The sequence below is a fragment of the Heteronotia binoei genome, chromosome 1 (assembly GCF_032191835.1).
Source record: "Heteronotia binoei isolate CCM8104 ecotype False Entrance Well chromosome 1, APGP_CSIRO_Hbin_v1, whole genome shotgun sequence".
Lineage (NCBI taxonomy): Eukaryota > Metazoa > Chordata > Lepidosauria > Squamata > Gekkonidae > Heteronotia > Heteronotia binoei.
Genome location: NC_083223.1, coordinates 273,891,346 through 273,909,021, shown reverse-complemented (window position 1 = coordinate 273,909,021; position 17,676 = coordinate 273,891,346).

Here is a 17,676-nt window from a genome sequence, read left to right as displayed (position 1 = left end):
ACCTGTTACATTTCTTTGAGGGGGTGAACAAACATGTGGACAAAGGAGACCCGATAGATGTTGTTTACCTTGACTTCCAGAAAGCTTTTGATAAAGTTCCTCATCAAAGGCTCCTTAGAAAGCTTGAGAGTCATGGAGTAAAAGGACAGGTCCTCTTGTGGATCAAAAACTGGCTGAGTAATAGGAAGCAGAGAGTGAGTATAAATGGGCAGTCTTCGCAGTGGAGGACGGTAAGCAGTGGGGTGCCGCAGGGCTCGGTACTGGGTCCCATCCTCTTTAACTTGTTCATAAATGATTTAGAGTTGGGAGTGAGTAGTGAAGTGGCCAAATTTGCGGATGACACTAAATTGTTCAGGGTGGTGAGAACCAGAGAGGATTGTGAGGAACTCCAAAGGGATCTGTTGAGGCTGGGTGAGTGGGCGTCAACGTGGCAGATGCGGTTCAATGTGGCCAAGTGCAAAGTAATGCACATTGGGGCCAAGAATCCCAGCTACAAATACAAGTTGATGGGGTGTGAACTGGCAGAGACAGACCAAGAGAGAGATCTTGGGGTCATGGTAGATAATTCACTGAAAATGTCAAGGCAGTGTGCGTTTGCAATAAAAAAGGCCAACGCCATGCTGGGAATTATTAGGAAGGGAATTGAAAACAAATCAGCCAGTATCATAATGCCTCTGTATAAATCGATGGTGCGGTCTCATTTGGAGTACTGTGTGCAGTTCTGGTCGCCGCACCTCAAAAAGGATATTATAGCATTGGAGAAAGTTCAGAAAAGGGCAACTAAAATGATTAAAGGGCTGGAACACCTTCCCTATGAAGAAAGGTTGAAACGCTTAGGGCTCTTTAGCTTGGAGAAACGTCGACTGAGGGGTGACATGATAGAAGTTTACAAGATAATGCATGGGATGGAGAAAGTAGAGAAAGAAGTACTTTTCTCCCTTTCTCACAATACAAGAACTCGTGGGATTCGATGAAATTGCTGAGCAGACAGGTTAAAACGGATAAAAGGAAGTACTTCTTCACCCAAAGGGTGATTAACATGTGGAATTCACTGCCACAGGAGGTGGTGGCGTCCACAAGCATAGCCACCTTCAAGAAGGGGTTAGATAAAAATATGGAGCAGAGGTCCATCAGTGGCTATTAGCCACAGTGTGTGTGTGTGTATATATATATATATATAATTGGCCGCTGTGTGACACAGAATGTTGGACTGGATGGGCCATTGGCCTGATCTAACATGGCTTCTCTTATGTTCTTATGTTCTTATGTTCTTATGACAGGCTGGAAAAAGTGGGCTAAAACAAATAGTAATTTTGATAGGTATACATGTAAATGGTGGCGGTGGTGGGGGCTACAAGCATGGTCAGCTTCAAGAGGGGTTTAGATAAAAATATGGAGCAGAGGTCCATCAGTGGCTATTAGCCACAGTGTGTGTATGTATATATATATAATTTTTGGCCACTTTGTGACACAGAGTGATGGACTGGATGGGTCGTTGGCCTGATCCAACATGGCTTCTCTTATGTTCTTATGTGACACAGAGTGTCGGACTGGATGGGCCGTTGGCCTGATCCAACATGGCTTCTCTTATGTTCTTATGTGACACAGAGTGTTGGACTGGATGGGCCGTTGGCCTGATCCAACAAGGCTTCTCTTATGTTCTTATGTGACACAGAGTGTTGGACTGGATGGGCCATTGGCCTAATCCAACATGGCTTCTCTTATGTTCTTATGTGACACAGAGTGTTGGACTGGATGGGCCACTGGCCTGATCCAACATGGCTTCTCTTATGTTCTTATGTGACACAGAGTGTTGGACTGGGTGGGCCTGGTCCAACATGGCTTCTCTTATGTTCTTATGTGACACAGAGTGTTGGACTGGATGGGCCATTGGCCTGATCCAACATGGCTTCTCTTATGTTCTTATGTGACACAGAGTGTTGGACTGGATGGGCCACTGGCCTGATCCAACATGGCTTCTCTTATGTTCTTATGTGACACAGAGTGTTGGACTGGATGGGCCATTGGCCTGATCCAACATGGCTTCTCTTATGTTCTTATGTGACACAGAGTGTTGGACTGGATGGGCCACTGGCCTGATCCAACATGGCTTCTCTTATGTTCTCAATGCATAACTATAGGATGGGGGAGACTATGTGCAGAAAGGGTCTAAGGGTCTTAGTGGACCATACACGGCACATGAGTTAGCAGTGCAATGTGGTAACGGAAAGGAAAGGAAAGGTCCCTTGTGCGAGCACAGTCGTTTCCGACTCTGGGGTGACATTGCTTTCACAACGTTTTCACGGCAGAATTTTTACGAGGTGATTTGCCATTGCAAGCTGGGGACTCTTTTGACCGACCTCAGAAGGATGAATGGCTGAGTCAACCTCGAGCCGGCTACCTGAAAACCCAGCTTCCGCCGGGGCGCGAACTCAGGTCGTGAGCAGAGCTTAGGACTGCAGGACTGCAGCTTTAACGTGCTGAGCCACAGGGCACTCAGTAACTAAAAAAGGACAATGCAATTTTGGGCTGTGTCAATGGGAGTATAGTGTCCAGATCACACCAAGTGATGGTATCACTTTAGTCTGCTCTGGTTGACCGAGAAGGTAAACTTCTATCTGGACCATGCAATTTCAGACTGCAGGTGGCCTGTCCACTGCAAAAATTCTCATTCATACATTGAACTAAGGGGCTAGAGCACTGTGTCTGCCCTCACTGTTGCCCTGAAATGTTATTTCTTCTACATATAATGATTTTGATATGGAAGTTACCCTCAAATATAGTAGCAGCAGCAGAAGTAGCCACAGTAGTTCCTGACAAACATAAATGATAAGGCTGGGGAAGTGCGGGATAGAACTCTAGTTATTGCTCCTCTCCAAGAGGATGAGGAACCATTACAAGCACTCTTTGGGTGCAATCTTATGGGATAGAAGAAGAAGAGGAGGAGGAGGAGGAGGAAGAGGAAGAAGAAGAAGATATTGAATTTATATCCCGCCCTCCAATCCGAAGAGTCTCAGAGCGGCTCACAATCTCCTTTCCCTTCCTCCCCCCTCACAAGAGACCTCCTGTGAGGTAAATGACGATATTGGATTTATATCCCGCCTTCCACTCTGAGGAGTCTCAGAGCGGCTCACAATCTCCTTTACCTTCCACCCCCACCACAGACACTCTGTGAGGTAGATGAAGATATTGGATTTATACCCCGCTCTCCACTCTGAAGAGTTTCAGAGCGGCTCACAATCTCCTTTCCCTTCCTCCCCCACACCAGACACCCTGTGAGGTAGATGAAGATATTGGATTTATATCCCGCCCTTCACTCCGAAGAGTCCCAGAGCAACTCACAATCTCCTTTACCTCTCCCCTCCCCCAAAACAGACACCCTGTGAGGTAGATGAAGATATTGGATTTATATCCCGTCCTTCACTCCGAAGAGTCCCAGAGTGGCTCACAATCTCCTTTCCTTTCCTCCCCCACAACAGACACCCTGTGAGGTAGATGAAGATATTGGATTTATATCCCGCCCTTCATTCCGAAGAGTCCCAGAGCAGCTCACAATCTCCTTTCCCTTCCTCCCCCACAACAGACACCCTGTGAGGTAGATGAAGATATTGGATTTATATCCCGCCCTCCACTCCGAAGAGTCTCAGAGCAGCTCACAATCTCCTTTACCTCCCCCCTCCCCCAAAACCGACACCCTGTGAGGTAGATGAAGATATTGGATTTATATCCCGTCCTTCACTCTGAAGAGTCTCAGAGCGGCTTACAATCTCCTTTCCCTTCCTCCCCCACAACAGACACCCTGTGAGGTGGGTGGGGCTGGAGAGGGCTCTCCCAGCAGCTGCCCATTCAAGGACAACCTCTGCCAGAGCTATGGCTGACTCAAGGCCATTCCAGCAGCTGCAAGTGGAGGAGTGGGGAATCAAACCTGGTTCTCCCAGATAAGAGTCCGCGCACTTAACCACTACGCCAAACTGCAGTGAACTGAAGAAGCTACCCTACCCTTAATTACCCATTGGAGTCTGAGGGTGGCTTACAATCACTTTCCCTTCCTCTCCCCACAACAGAGACCCTGTGAGGTAGGTGGGGCTCAGAGAGCTCCAAGAGAACTGTGAATGGCCAAATGTCACTCAGCTGGCTGCATGTGGAGGAGTGAGGAATCAAACGTGGTTCCTTAGATTAGAGTCTGCTGCGCTTAAGCACGACACCAAACTGGCTTTCAAGTGCCTCCCGCAAGGCATAAATTGGCATGCCTTGCGCAACCAGGTTCACAGACAGAATCCGTATTTGATATTGAACGAAAGAATTGTAATATGTCTACGTGACGGATGCTTGTAAACCAATGCAAAAGGAAGTAGCCTAATTCTCATGGGAACTCTGGCACACCCTAATCTGTGTCTCTTTGAGGCCCCACACACACTGGCCATGATTATCAACCAATGTTTGCAGGACGACGACACTCTCAAGCACTCTTGGAATAGCTCTGACAATGCCAACTCGCCCAATAAACCAATCAAATGCTGAATCGAAAAGGCGGCATCATGTCCTGCCCCATCAACAATCTCGCAGGCCAAAAAATAAATAAATCCAAGATTACCTTTTCAGAACCCCAATATATATTTATCTGCAAGCACCTGAGCTACGGAATTATAGGTCTGAGCCAATACTATTTACATGAAGGTATTCCATAAGAGCACTAATCATCCCCCAGCCCCATCATTTATGCTTGCCAGGGAAAAAAAAACAGAAAAGAATATAGAGTATATTCTTTTTTTTTCCTGGCAAGCATAAATGATGAGGCTGGGGAAGTGTTAGGGCTCTTATGGGGAAGAAGAAGAAGAAGAAGAAGAAGAAGAAGAAGAAGAAGAAGAAGAAGAAGAAGAAGAAGAAGAAGATGATGATGATATTGGATATCCCGCCCTCCACTCCGAAGAGTCTCAGAGCGACTCACAATCTCCTTTCCCTTCCTCCCCCACAACAGACACCCTGTGAGGTAGATGAAGATATTGGATTTATATCCTGCCCTCCACTCCAAAGAGTCTCAGAGCGGCTCACAATCTCCTTTACCTTCCTCCCCCGCAACAGACACCCTGTGAGGTAGATGAAGATATTGGATTTATATCCCGCCCTCCACTCCAAAGAGTCTCAGAGCAGCTCACGATCTCCTTTCCCTTCCTCCCCCACAACAGACACCCTGTGAGGTGGGTGGGGCTGGAGAGGGCTCTCCCAGAAGCTGCCCTTTCAAGGACAACCTCTGACAGAGCTGTGGCTGACCCAAGGACATGCTAGCAGGTGCAAGTGGAGGAGTAGGAAATCAAACCCGGTTCTCCCAGATAAGAGTCCGCACACTTAACCACTACACCAAAGTGGCTCTCCAAGGAGGAGGACGAGGAGGAGGAGACAAGTAGGAGGAGGATGAGGAGGAGGACGAGGATGAGGAGGTGGGATTTTCACTTGGAGTCTCAGAGCCTTCTTCCGTCGTTGATATAAAATTCAGTTCCCATCCCCAAGCCTTCTCCACTTACATGAGTTGGCAGGATCTCTTATTCAAGATGAGAAGAATATGGCCTAACTTTTCCCATTCTACCTCCTTTCTATTTCCCCTTCTAGTCATGTCCTTCTTGCTGTTCCCATTTATTCATTTCAGTTCTAGCTGATTCTTATCTTGATTTAGGACCATCTTAGACCATCTAATTCACCAGAGCTTTATGGCCTTTCTGCACTCTCCTACTTTTGATTAAGGGCTCCAAAGTTTGCTTCCCATCTACCCTTCTCAACTTTTACTCCCTTTTGGGACAACTCCACATCTTTCTCTCTTCCAAAATCATCATCATCACCAGGTCTCAGATTCAGGAGGAGCTCACAGCTTTCCGAGGGTTCCCCTTCCTCCTCCCCACCTTGTCCATTGAATAGTAGGTGCAGCTGCATAACAATCCCTGGATGAGCTCCACCACCTATTTTTTCTACAAAATGACCCACCACCACCATCATTTTCTTCTTCTTCTGCTCCTTCTCTCTCTCTCTGTGGGTCAGCAATGACACCGTGGAAGGAACACATTAATTACAAGGGTAAATTCATCCAAATTTGACCGTAGGATTTGCAACTCAGATCTCTTTCCTGGACTCTCATAAGTAAACTGCTATTGTGTTTCTAATTGCTTAAGACTGCCCTTTTATTAAAAGCTATTTTCCACCTCCCTGCTACTTTGTACTTTGGCTGGGGCAATCCTATTACCATCTTGCCCTCTCCTTCTATTCCCTTGTCCGTACTGAAATAGAGTGGTGTACATAGAGACTGAAATGATCACTTTGGAACTGGGGTCTGGGATAGACAGATATCGGGATGCTTATACATGCATTCCAGCTGTCACACATATCCTTGAAGTTGTCTTATACCAAATCAGAGTATCAATCCATCAAAGCCAGTATTGCCTCTTGAAACTCTAAGCAGCTCTTCTGCTCTTCAGGAAGAAGTCTTTCACATCACCCACCACCTGATATTTTTTTTTCCAACTTGATATGCTAGGGATTGAGCTTGGGAGTTTATTTTATTTAGCAGATTTATAGTCCCCCATAATGGGCTCATGGTGGATCACAAGCATGATAAAACAGTAAAAATCCAACAATAAAACCATAGAACAACCACTTCATTATACCCTATTTTGCCATTGACTTCAATGGCCCTTAGGGTATAATGGGGCCGAATAACTGCCGAATTTTGGCAGCAATTCGTGTCTTCAATATACGGCTCCTGAATCAGATCAGAGAATCTGATTCGGCTCTATAGGGCTTTAATACAGCCGAATCAGCTGTTTTTTGGGGGGTGTATTCGGTTCAGCCAAACCAAATACACACCCCTAGTGCTAACATCCCTGAGGATCAAATCCTATGAGGAAAGGTTGAAGGAGCTGGGTATGTTTAGCTTGGAGAAGAGATGTCTGAGAGGTGATATGATCACCATCTTAAAGTACATGAAGGGCTGTCATATAAAGGATGGTGCAGAGCTGTTTTCTGTTGCCCCAGAAGGTCAGAACAGAACCAACGGGTTAAATCAAAAGAGCTTCCAGTTCTTCCTGACAGTGAGACCAGAACTTCCTGAAAGTGAGAGCAGTTCCTCAGTGGAACAGGCTTCCTTGGGAGGTGGTGAACTTTCCTTCCTTAGAGGTTTTGAAACACAGGCTTGATGGCCCTCTGACAGCAGTGCTGATTCTGTGAACTTAGGCAGATCATGAGAAGGAGGGGGTAGGAAGGGTTGCATCGGTGCTTAATTCTTGTGACCCTTTCTTATCACTTTGCGGATAGGTAGCAATTTTTCTCCAGGCCAGTTTTGCCAGAATCCTGGAGGGTTTTTCCCCCCATATAAAGTAACAACACCTGACACTAGCCACCCTGAGCCACTTGTTGGGAAGGGCGGGATATAAATCATAAAATAAATAAATAAATAAATAAATAAATAAATAGGCTTAGTTGAAGAATAAAATAATGCAATGTCACATTGTCTGTAAGTTCTGCCCACTCGGTCTCTAGACGACCGAGACCCTGGGTTTTTTATTACTCCGTTTCAGCATTATTTCTTCAATGGTACAAGCTATAAAAAGAACAGTATAATCGTTATGAAATTCATCTATCGTATGTAATTGTCATAAAAATTCATGAATGTGTTTTTAACATTTTTATACTTTTTTTTAGGCTGACCCTCAGTCAATTTAGATCCGGACGCGACACAATCTTATTCACTCAAAACATCAATTCTGTACGATGAAATAAAGTTATTAACTAAAAGAAGCCCACCTAAAATCTACCAGGGACAGGCCTTCTCTGTTATGGCCCCTTCATGGTGGAACCAGCTGCCAGAAGAGGTGAGGGCCTTGTGGGACCTTATTCAGTTCTGCAGGGCCTGTAAGACAACCCTCTTCCGGCTGGCTTACACCTAACTGACATAGGAAATTAAACGTAGCTCTATCAGATTCTTGTTATGCATACTGCCGCAATGCTTAAATGTTTTGAATGTTTTAAATGTTTAAATATCTTAGATACCTAACTTAAAATTTTATGTTTGATTTATCTGTTGTAAGCCGTCCTGAGCCACCTTGGTGGGAAGGGCGGGATATAAATTATAAATAAAAAATAAATAAATTAAAATATTTAAAAATGGGTCTCCCCCCCTGCGCATTTTCAGGGCATGGAGCTGGTGTCACTGGGTGCATGTGGGGAGAGGTATTTGTGAATTCCCTGCATTGTGCAAGGGGTTGGACTAGATGACCTCGGAAGTACATTCCAACTCTAGGATTCTAGCAGGAGTCAAGTGGCACCTTTAAGACCAACCAATTTTTATTTAGAACGTAAGCTTTCGTGTGCTCTTAAGCGCACTTCATCCGACGAGGAATCCGGCACAGTGAGCAAAACATACATAGCTGAGCAGAGCCATACATAGCTGGTAGGCAGTGCCCCAGAATGCAACATGGTACAGATTTAAGAACTAATGACAGTGAAGTAAAATTATCCGGTAGCAGGGGTTTAGAATGTAAAATGGTACAATGACAGAATAGTAAAATTAACAAATTGAACAAAACCTTTGCTCACACTACTCAGATCAAAGGTTTGCTCAATTTGTTAATAATGACCTATCACAGTCTTCGAGGAAGGCTCCAATGGCAACAAAAGGGAGATGGGGGATGGACCCTCAACTGATCAGGTATCAGGGGCGTCTCTAACAGTGGGGTATGTGGTGCGGACTCTTATCTGGGAGAACCGGGTTTGATTCCCCACTCCTCCACTTGCAGCTGCTGGAATGCCTTGGGTCAGCCATAGCTCTGGCAGAGGTTGTCCTTGAAAGGGCAGCTGCTGTGAGAGCCCTCTTAGCTCCACCCACCTCACAGGGTGTCTGTTGTGGGGGAGGAAGGGAAAGGAGATTGTGAGCCGCTCTGAGACTCTTCGGAGTGGAGGGCGGGATATAAATCCAATATCTTCATCTACCTCACAGGGTGTCTGTTGTGGGGGAGGAAGGGAAAGGAGATTGTGAGCCGCTCTGAGACTGTTCGGAGTGGAGGGCGGGATATAAATCCAATATCTTCATCTACCTCACAGAGTGTCTGTTGTGGGGTGGGAAGGTAAAGGAGATTATGAGCCGCTCTGAGACTCTTCGGAGTGGAGGGCAGAATATAAATTCAATATCTTCATCTACCTCACAGGGTGTCTGTTGCGGGGGAGGAAGGGAAAGGAGATTGTGAGCCGCTCTGAGACTCTTCAGAGTGGAGGGCAGAATATAAATTCAATATCTTCATCTACCTCACAGGGTGTCTGTTGTGGGGGAGGAAGGTAAAGGAGATTATGAGCCGCTCTGACACTCTTCGGCGTGGAGGCTGGGATATAAATCCAATATCTTCATCTACCTTACAGGGTGTCTGTTGCGGGGAGGAAGGGAAAGGAGATTGTGAGCCGCTCTGAGACTCTTCAGAGTGGAGGGCGGGATATAAATCCAATATCTTCATCTACCTCACAGAGTGTCTGTTGTGGGGTGGGAAGGTAAAGGAGATTATGAGCCGCTCTGAGACTCTTCGGAGTGGAGGGCAGAATATAAATTCAATATCTTCATCTACCTCACAGGGTGTCTGTTGCGGGGGAGGAAGGGAAAGGAGATTGTGAGCCGCTCTGAGACTCTTCAGAGTGGAGGGCAGAATATAAATTCAATATCTTCATCTACCTCACAGGGTGTCTGTTGTGGGGGAGAAGGTAAAGGAGATTGTGAGCACCTCTGAGACTCTTTGGAGTGGAGGGCGGGATATAAATCCAATATCTTCATCTACCTCACAGGTGTCTGTTGTGGGGGAGGAAGGGAAAGTAGATTGTGAGCCGCTCTGACACTCTTCGGAGTGGAGGCTGGGATATAAATCCAATATCTTCATCTACCTTACAGGGTGTCTGTTGCGGGGGAGGAAGGGAAAGGAGATTGTGAGCCGCTCTGAGACTCTTCAGAGTGGAGGGCAGAATATAAATTCAATATCTTAATCTACCTCACAGGGTGTCTGTTGTGGGGAGGAAGGGAAAGGAGATTGTGAGCCGCTCTGAGGCTCTTCGGAGTGGAGGACGGGATATAAATCCAATATCTTCTTCTTCTTCTTCTACTGTCAGATGCACACATGTGGGGAGTTGGGTCAGAGGTTAGGGTAGGAGCCCTTAGGGGGTAGGAGGTGAAGGGGCAAATGGCAGGTGGTCAGCTGGTACATGACCTCAGAAAAAGGGGAGGCGACGAAGTGACCATAGGGGCTTGATTTGTGTGGTGGGTAGTGGCCAGTCTGTTTGGGGCACCTGATTGGACAGCCATATCTGGCCAATGAGCGAACTTGGCCCTGGTTACCTGATTGGGCTTCCAGGTAACGATGGGCAAAGGGGGAGGCTCCAGGGTGACAATTAGGACAAGGCATTGGTGAGGATATTGGGGTGGAAGTGATTAACAAGCTATCCAAACTTATCTAAAGGTGACACTAGAGGGCCAAATTGTTACCTAAGGTGACACCCGATCTATACAAAAGAACTCTGGCTCTAGGTGAAGCTGTTCTTCCTCTTCTTTACTTCTTTACTGGCACTATCCTTTGTCTTGGGTTCCGTTCGACAAAAGCTTAGGCAGTCTGGCAGGATCCACGCTTAAGATAAGCTTGATTGCCTTACGCAAAAGTTGAAGCAGCTGTTGGATACATGAGTCTCTTGCTTTGCTGCAATGAAGTCAGGAAAACAAGATGGATTCTGGTGGTGTTAGCCTTTGGTTCATGGAAACAGCTGGAAACTGTTTTCCTGCACAGTTCATGGTGGTGTGGCTTCTTCCACTGCAAGGGCTGAGATTGTGCATGCAAGGAGTGGCTGGAAGCTCGTCTGTAGTTCTGGCTAACACCCATCCAGAGATGTAGAATGCTGCTGCAAAGCTGAGGCTTATAGTATCCACATAAGCCTTAGAAACCGTGGGCAAAGTCCACTTCTTAGAGCAGATGTGTGCAAGTCAAACTCCAGGCACCCTGGCAACCATACTGGTGATCATGATGTCCATGTGTATGAAAAGTAGGGGGCTTTTTCTAAAAACCAGTCAGAACAGACAATACTGCATTTGATTATGATGGGCAGGGCTTTTTTTGTAGCAGGAACTCCTTTGCCTATTAGACCACACACCCCTGATGTAGCCAATCCTCCAAGAGCTTACAGGGCTCTTCATACAGGGCCTATTGTAAGCTCCTGGAGGATTGACCACATCAGGGGTGTGTGGCCTAACAGGGCTTTTCAGTAGCAGGAACACTCCTTTACGTATTAGGCCACGCCCCCCTGATGCAGCCAATCCTCCAAGAGCTTACAGGGCTCTTCGTACAGGGCCTACTGTAGGCTCCAGGAGGATTGGCTACATCAGGGGTGTGTGGCCTAATATGCAAAGCAGTTCCTGCTACACAAAAAAAGCCCTGTAAGAAGTATTTTTGTTTCTGACTGCAACTGCCAAACAAGCTCACATTATATATTTTATATCCTCACATTCTATAAGTTCAGGAGGACATATGAATTATGGTTATTAAGGAATGGCATTCTTGGAGTTCCAATCCAGTTAAAGGTAGCCGATTATTTTGGCCTTGCAACGACTGCAGCAGGGATAATCATAACAGACTTGTTCTTTAGCCTATGAATCATTGCCTTTGAGCTCTAAAAAAAAAAAAATGATGTTTTCCTACACTGACATTGTTTGAGTGGGTGTAAGGTTGCCAAGTCCGATTCAAGAAATATCGGGGGACTTTGGGGGTGAAGCCAGGAGACATTAGGGGTGGAGCCAAGATCAAGGCTGCGACAAGCATAATTGAACTCCAAAGGGAGTTCTGGCCATCACACTTAAAGGGACGACACACCTTTTCAATTCCTTCCTTCCATAGGAAATAATGAAAGATAGGGGCACCTTCTTTTGGGGCTCATAGAATTGGACCCCCTGGTCCAATCTTTTTGAAACTTGGGGGGTATTTTGGGGAGAGGCTCTAGATGCTATACTGAGAATTTGGTGCCTCTACCCCAAAAAACAGCCTCCCCAGAGCCCCAGGTACCTGCAGATCAATTCTCCATGATTTTCTATGGGAATAAATCTCCATAGGGAACAATAAGAGTTCCCAGTAGACATTTCCATTCCCCCCCCCCCACTTTCTGACGACCCTGAAGCGGGGGGAGGTCCTCCAAACCGGGGGATCCCCTGCCCCCACCTGGGGACTGGCAACCCTAAGTGGGTGGCGGTTCATGGGTTACAACTGAATATCTTCTTTTATTTTTTTCCTGTTCGGCAACTAGGACATAGATTCAGATTTGCACTTGAGCCTGGACAGAGTGCCAAATAGAATGCACCGATCCTGATTAAATACATTTGATTAAATACATTTGATTAAATGTATTTAACTACCTGATTAAATGTATTTAACAAGAGCCCCGTGGCGCAGAGTGGTAAAGCTGCAGTCTCTTGCTTCCTTCTGCAGAACTCTGCTCGCGACCTCAGTTCGATCCCGACGGAAGCTGGTTCAGGTAGCCGGCTCCAGGTCGACTCAGCCTTCCATCCTTCCGAGGTCAGTCAAATGAGTCCCCAGCTTGCTGGGGGGAAAGTATAGATGACTAGGGAAGGCAATGGCAAACCACCCCGTAAAAAGTCTGCCGTGAAAACTGTTGCGAAAGCAACATCACCCCAGAGTCGGAAACGACTGGCGCTTGCACAGGGGATCACCTTTACCTTTAAGGAAGCCATTCCTCTGGTATTCTGTATGTAATACAAGTCCGGATTATATTCTTACATAATAAGTAATTATAGGTAATATAATTCAGGTTTATGTATTTCCCCAGCACATCTGTCTTCAATCAAATGGCGCCATCTGCTGCCTAATTCTGGAATATACAAATTTAATTTTAAAAGTGGATGACCTACAGCAGAGATGTCAAACATGTCGTTCGGGGCCGAATCAGGCCCCTGGAAGGCTCCTATCAGGCCCCCGAGTACCTGGCTGTCATTTGCTTCCTTGTCCCTCTCTCTTGCTTCCTTCCGCAGAACAGCTTGCTTTGCAAGGCTTGCTCAATCGCACAGGAGCTACCGAGCAAAACCTCTATTTTTCTCCGTTGGTTGATGTTCCTCCCTTGGGGAGAAAGGTGGGGAGGGATAGCTTGCTGTGTCAGGCTCTCCCAATTGCACAGCAGAGCTACTGAGCAAAGCCTCTCTTCCTTCTATTGGTTGAGGCTCCTCCCCCCAGTCCCCTGGGAAAGGAAAGAGCCAGAGCTTGCTTTGCCCAGTTTCCTGGATCCCATGGGAGAAATAAAAACAAAGCATCTTTAAGACCAACGAGTGCTGTTTTAAGCATGTTTTATGTTTTTTTTAAATATATATATATATATTTGCATTTGTTTGTGTTCTTTATAAAATCTATATCTCTGCTGTCTAATCTTAAATAGATACATACATGGTCTGGCCTGACATGGCTTGGCCCAAAAAGGTCTCATTTATGTCAGATCTAGCCCTCATAACAAATGACTTCTACACCCTGACCTACAGTATCCTGTCGTCTCACCCTTTAATTCCACTGTGATGCATTTTTAGATTCAGGTGGAGGTGCCACTGGATTCCAACTTGGTTCTCACATCCGTTTGTTAACTCTTGTAGTTTTGTGCTCGTTTGCATCCAAAGAGAAAGAAGTACTTTTCTCCCTTTCTCACAATACAAGAACTCGTGGGCATTCGATGAAATTGCTGAGCAGACGGGTTAAAACGGATAAAAGGAGGTCCTTCTTCATCCAAAGGGTGATTAACAGGTGGAATTCACTGCCACAGGAGGTGGTGGCAGCCACAAGCATAGCCGCCTTCAAGAGGGGGTTTAGATAAAAATATGGAGCAGAGGTCCATCAGTGGCTATTAGCCACAGTGTGTATGTATATATATAATATATATATATATATATATATATATAATATATATATATATATTATATATATATATATATATATATATATAATATATATAATAATATATATATATATTTGCCACTGTGTGACACAGAGTGTTGGGACTGGATGGGCCCACTGGCCTGATCCAACATGGCTTCTCTTATGTTCTTATGTGACACAGAGTGTTGGCCTGGATGGGCCACTGGCCTGATCCAACATGGCTTCTCTTATGTTTTTATGTGACCCAGACGTGCTGGACTGGATGGGCCATTGCCTGATCCAACATGGCTTCTCTTATGTTCTTATGTGACACCAGAGTGTTGGACTGGATGGGCCACTGGCCTGATCCAACATGGCTTCTCTTATGTTCTTATGTGACACAGAGTGTTGGACTGGATGGGCCATTGGCCTGATCCAACATGGCTTCTCTTATGTTCTTATGTGACACAGAGTGTTGGACTGGATGGGCCACTGGCCTGATCCAACATGGCTTTCTCTTATGTTCTTATGTGACACAGAGTGTTGGACTGGATGGGTCACTGGCCTGATCCAACATGGCTTCTCTTATGTTCTTATGTGACACAGAGTGTTGGACTGGATGGGCCACTGGCCTGATCCAACATGGCTTCTCTTATGTTTCTTATGTGACACAGAGGTGTTGGACTGGATGGGCCATTGGCCTGATCCAAGATGGCTTCTCTTATGTTCTTATGTTTTATTCACAAAGTCTTTCCAACTGCATTCCTCTAGTCTCAGCTATATCCAGGGTGTTGGGGTTTTTTTTGGTAGCAGAAACTCCCTTCCATATTAGGGCCACGCCCCTGGATGTAGCCAATCCTCCAAGAGGTTACAGTAGACCCCTGCAAGAAGAGCCCTGCAAACTCTTGAAGGATTGGCTACATCAGGAATGTGTAGCCGAATATGCAAAGGAGTCCCTGCTACAAAAAAGCGTCCTGCTTATCACCAGTTACACATGCATCTTGACTCTAATTAGTATAAATTCAGCTCCTCCTCCTCCCTCTTCCTCTTCTTCTTCTTCTCCTCTTCTTCCTCCTCTTTTTCTTGAATAGTGTGCTTCATTTAATATATGATATAGATTTACTGATGTACAACTAGGCCTGCCAAGCTCCTGTGCGGAGTGTGGGTTCTCCTGTCCTGGAGGTCCGCAACCCGCTGGCCCACAGCAATTTGGGAGGGGAAACTCTATGGTACCATAGAGTACCAGATATAGAGTACCAGATATGAACGAAAGATTTACACTCTTCACAGGCATCTGTTAAAATGAAAGTTAATTAATGCAGTAACCATCTCTTGTACAGTTGCGGGTTACTAAAGATGGAAGATTAAGAACTAATTTCTAAAAAAAAAAAAAGTCAGATTAAGGGGCATATGTAGTGGAAATTACATGAGGAGATAAGTGGGGAGGCCATACAGTCCTTCTCCATGTGAATGGCAGTCCCAGGGCAGCAGTGGGTTAAATCCTGCCCAGCACTGTAAATGAAGAACACCTGGGATGAGAGAACTGTGTAGATAAGAAGCAGGCAAACTTTGGAGAAAGGGGGGCAGCAGCAGCTTCAAGGAACAGGCTTCTGAAGATGGTGGCTTTGGAAGGCAGAGGGAGAACGGGCTTCAAGCACAGAAGACAGCTGGGGTGTGTGTGTGTGTGTGAAAGCAACAAACTTTGAAGCTGCGTGGAAGCTGCAGAGAAACCCTGCAGTCCAGCTGAGTTTCTTGAAACAGATTGCTAGCCTTGTGAAGTGGACTTTTCTTTCTCCTTATAAAGCTCACTGGGTGGGTGAGGGATATTCCCACTGTTATCATTGTTAAAGCTGAATAAAGCTGCATTTCTTTGGCACAATTTATTGCTTGTAGGAATCATTAGAACCATGGGTAATACAGCATACCAACAGCAGTTGTCACAAGGTCTGTTGAATTTTACCATACCATGAAACTATTTCCATGAATTCCTGGCTCCCAAAAGTTGGGCTGTTCTGTATTAAAGTGAGGGAATTCTATTGTCCTTTTAGCTTGTGTTCCCCTTATTTTCCCCAGGTACGGTTTTCCATCTACGAGGGGCAAGTTGTAACAAGGAATGACTGAAGCAGAAACAGAGAGTATGATGCAGGGGGGACTTTATTAGTTTTTTTCAAGAGAAGAGCGGTACAATTCCACAATTTGAAGTTTTCAAGTGCCAAATCAAACAAATTTCTTTGTTTACCGTATACAAAATAGAAAAGTTCAGCAAGGAAAAAACCTTCCATTTTAATAAATTTAGCTACATGGGGAAGCTACATGGGAGGAAGTGGGACAAAACAAGCATGCGTTACTGTAGTAGAGCTTGGATTGGTTACTGTAGTAGACCTTGGATTTCGAACTCTTGGCTCTTCACTCTTCAGTGGGTTCTGAGCTCCACATTACAGGCAAGAGTAGCAATCACTCTGGTTTCCTTTGCATGGGCTTCTGTGAATACTTAGTTGCCCCCTTGCTGGCAGGCGGGGCAGTATGGAGCACAAGGGTTGCAGCTGGTGGGCAGGCAGGATGGGAGCGCAAGGGCTGCAGCTGATTGGCAGATAGCATGGAGCACAAGGGTTGCACTGCTCAATGCACAGGGGTTGGTCGGCGCAGAACATGGATGGCCCTGGAATGGTCACCATGAATGGGTGGTGGGCTGGATTGACACGGTCATGGGAGGGCAGCTTGAGGCACACTTGTTCCACTGACAAGACATCTTTCTTCTGCTGGTGGGTGGACCTGAAAGAACATAGCAAGGTAGGAGACAGAGTTTACGAAGGTCAACAAAACAGGAATCTTCAAAGAACCCTGGGCTGCAGTGGTGGGGGTGGGGAAGAGTGGCTGAAATCCTTCCATCAGCAGACTTGTCTGCAGGATCCAAGCCAGGAAAAGATCTTTATTCAAATTTGTATTTTTCAAGAGGCCATGAAGCTGACTACTTATTGCTATTCCATAGCTGATATTTTCCATTTATGGTAGTTAGAGCAGTGGCAAAAAACTCCATAATTCTCATCGGGGGTGAAATTCTAGCAGGAGCCCGCACCCCTGATTGATGTAGCCAATCCTCCAAGAGCTTACAAGGCTCTTTTTTGTAAGAGGGTATATGTGTGTACCTATGTCAGATTAGGTAGCAGGGTCCCTCCTAGGTCCCTCTTTCCTTGAGGGTCGGGGACAAAGGGTGGCAATTGGGGGAGAGCTGTCCCGGAGACACCTACGTAATTGTGGGGTGCCTCAGGGGGCAGTTCTCTCTCCGATGTTATTTAACATCTTACATGCGCCCCTTTTGCCTATTATTATTATTATTATTATTTATTATTAAAACTTTATAAAAGACATAGACAAACACAATTAAACTGGCTCTCCAAACGGCGAATAAGGAATCAACTTCAGCCTCCTGAAGTCAGCGGGGGATTGAACACGCAACCCTATGATTACCACGTGAGCTTTGGAGGCTCATAGTGATTACTCTGAGAGCAATAGTACCACCTTGTGATGAAACACATCAAAACAACCACCATAGACAAGAACTGTTACAAATGAGAGAAACAGTGTAAATGCTTTAAAAACAATCTGGATTCCTATAAGGCGGTTTCAATTCTCGGAAAATCAGGCTCAAACATGAATGTAGAATCGCCCTCAGTCTGCTCCTGTTCCGTAAAGCAAAAAACTAGATTTCGGCCACATTTGAAAATGCCTACTGGGGCTGTGCGGTTAGGTAAAGGGGGTTTATCGAATA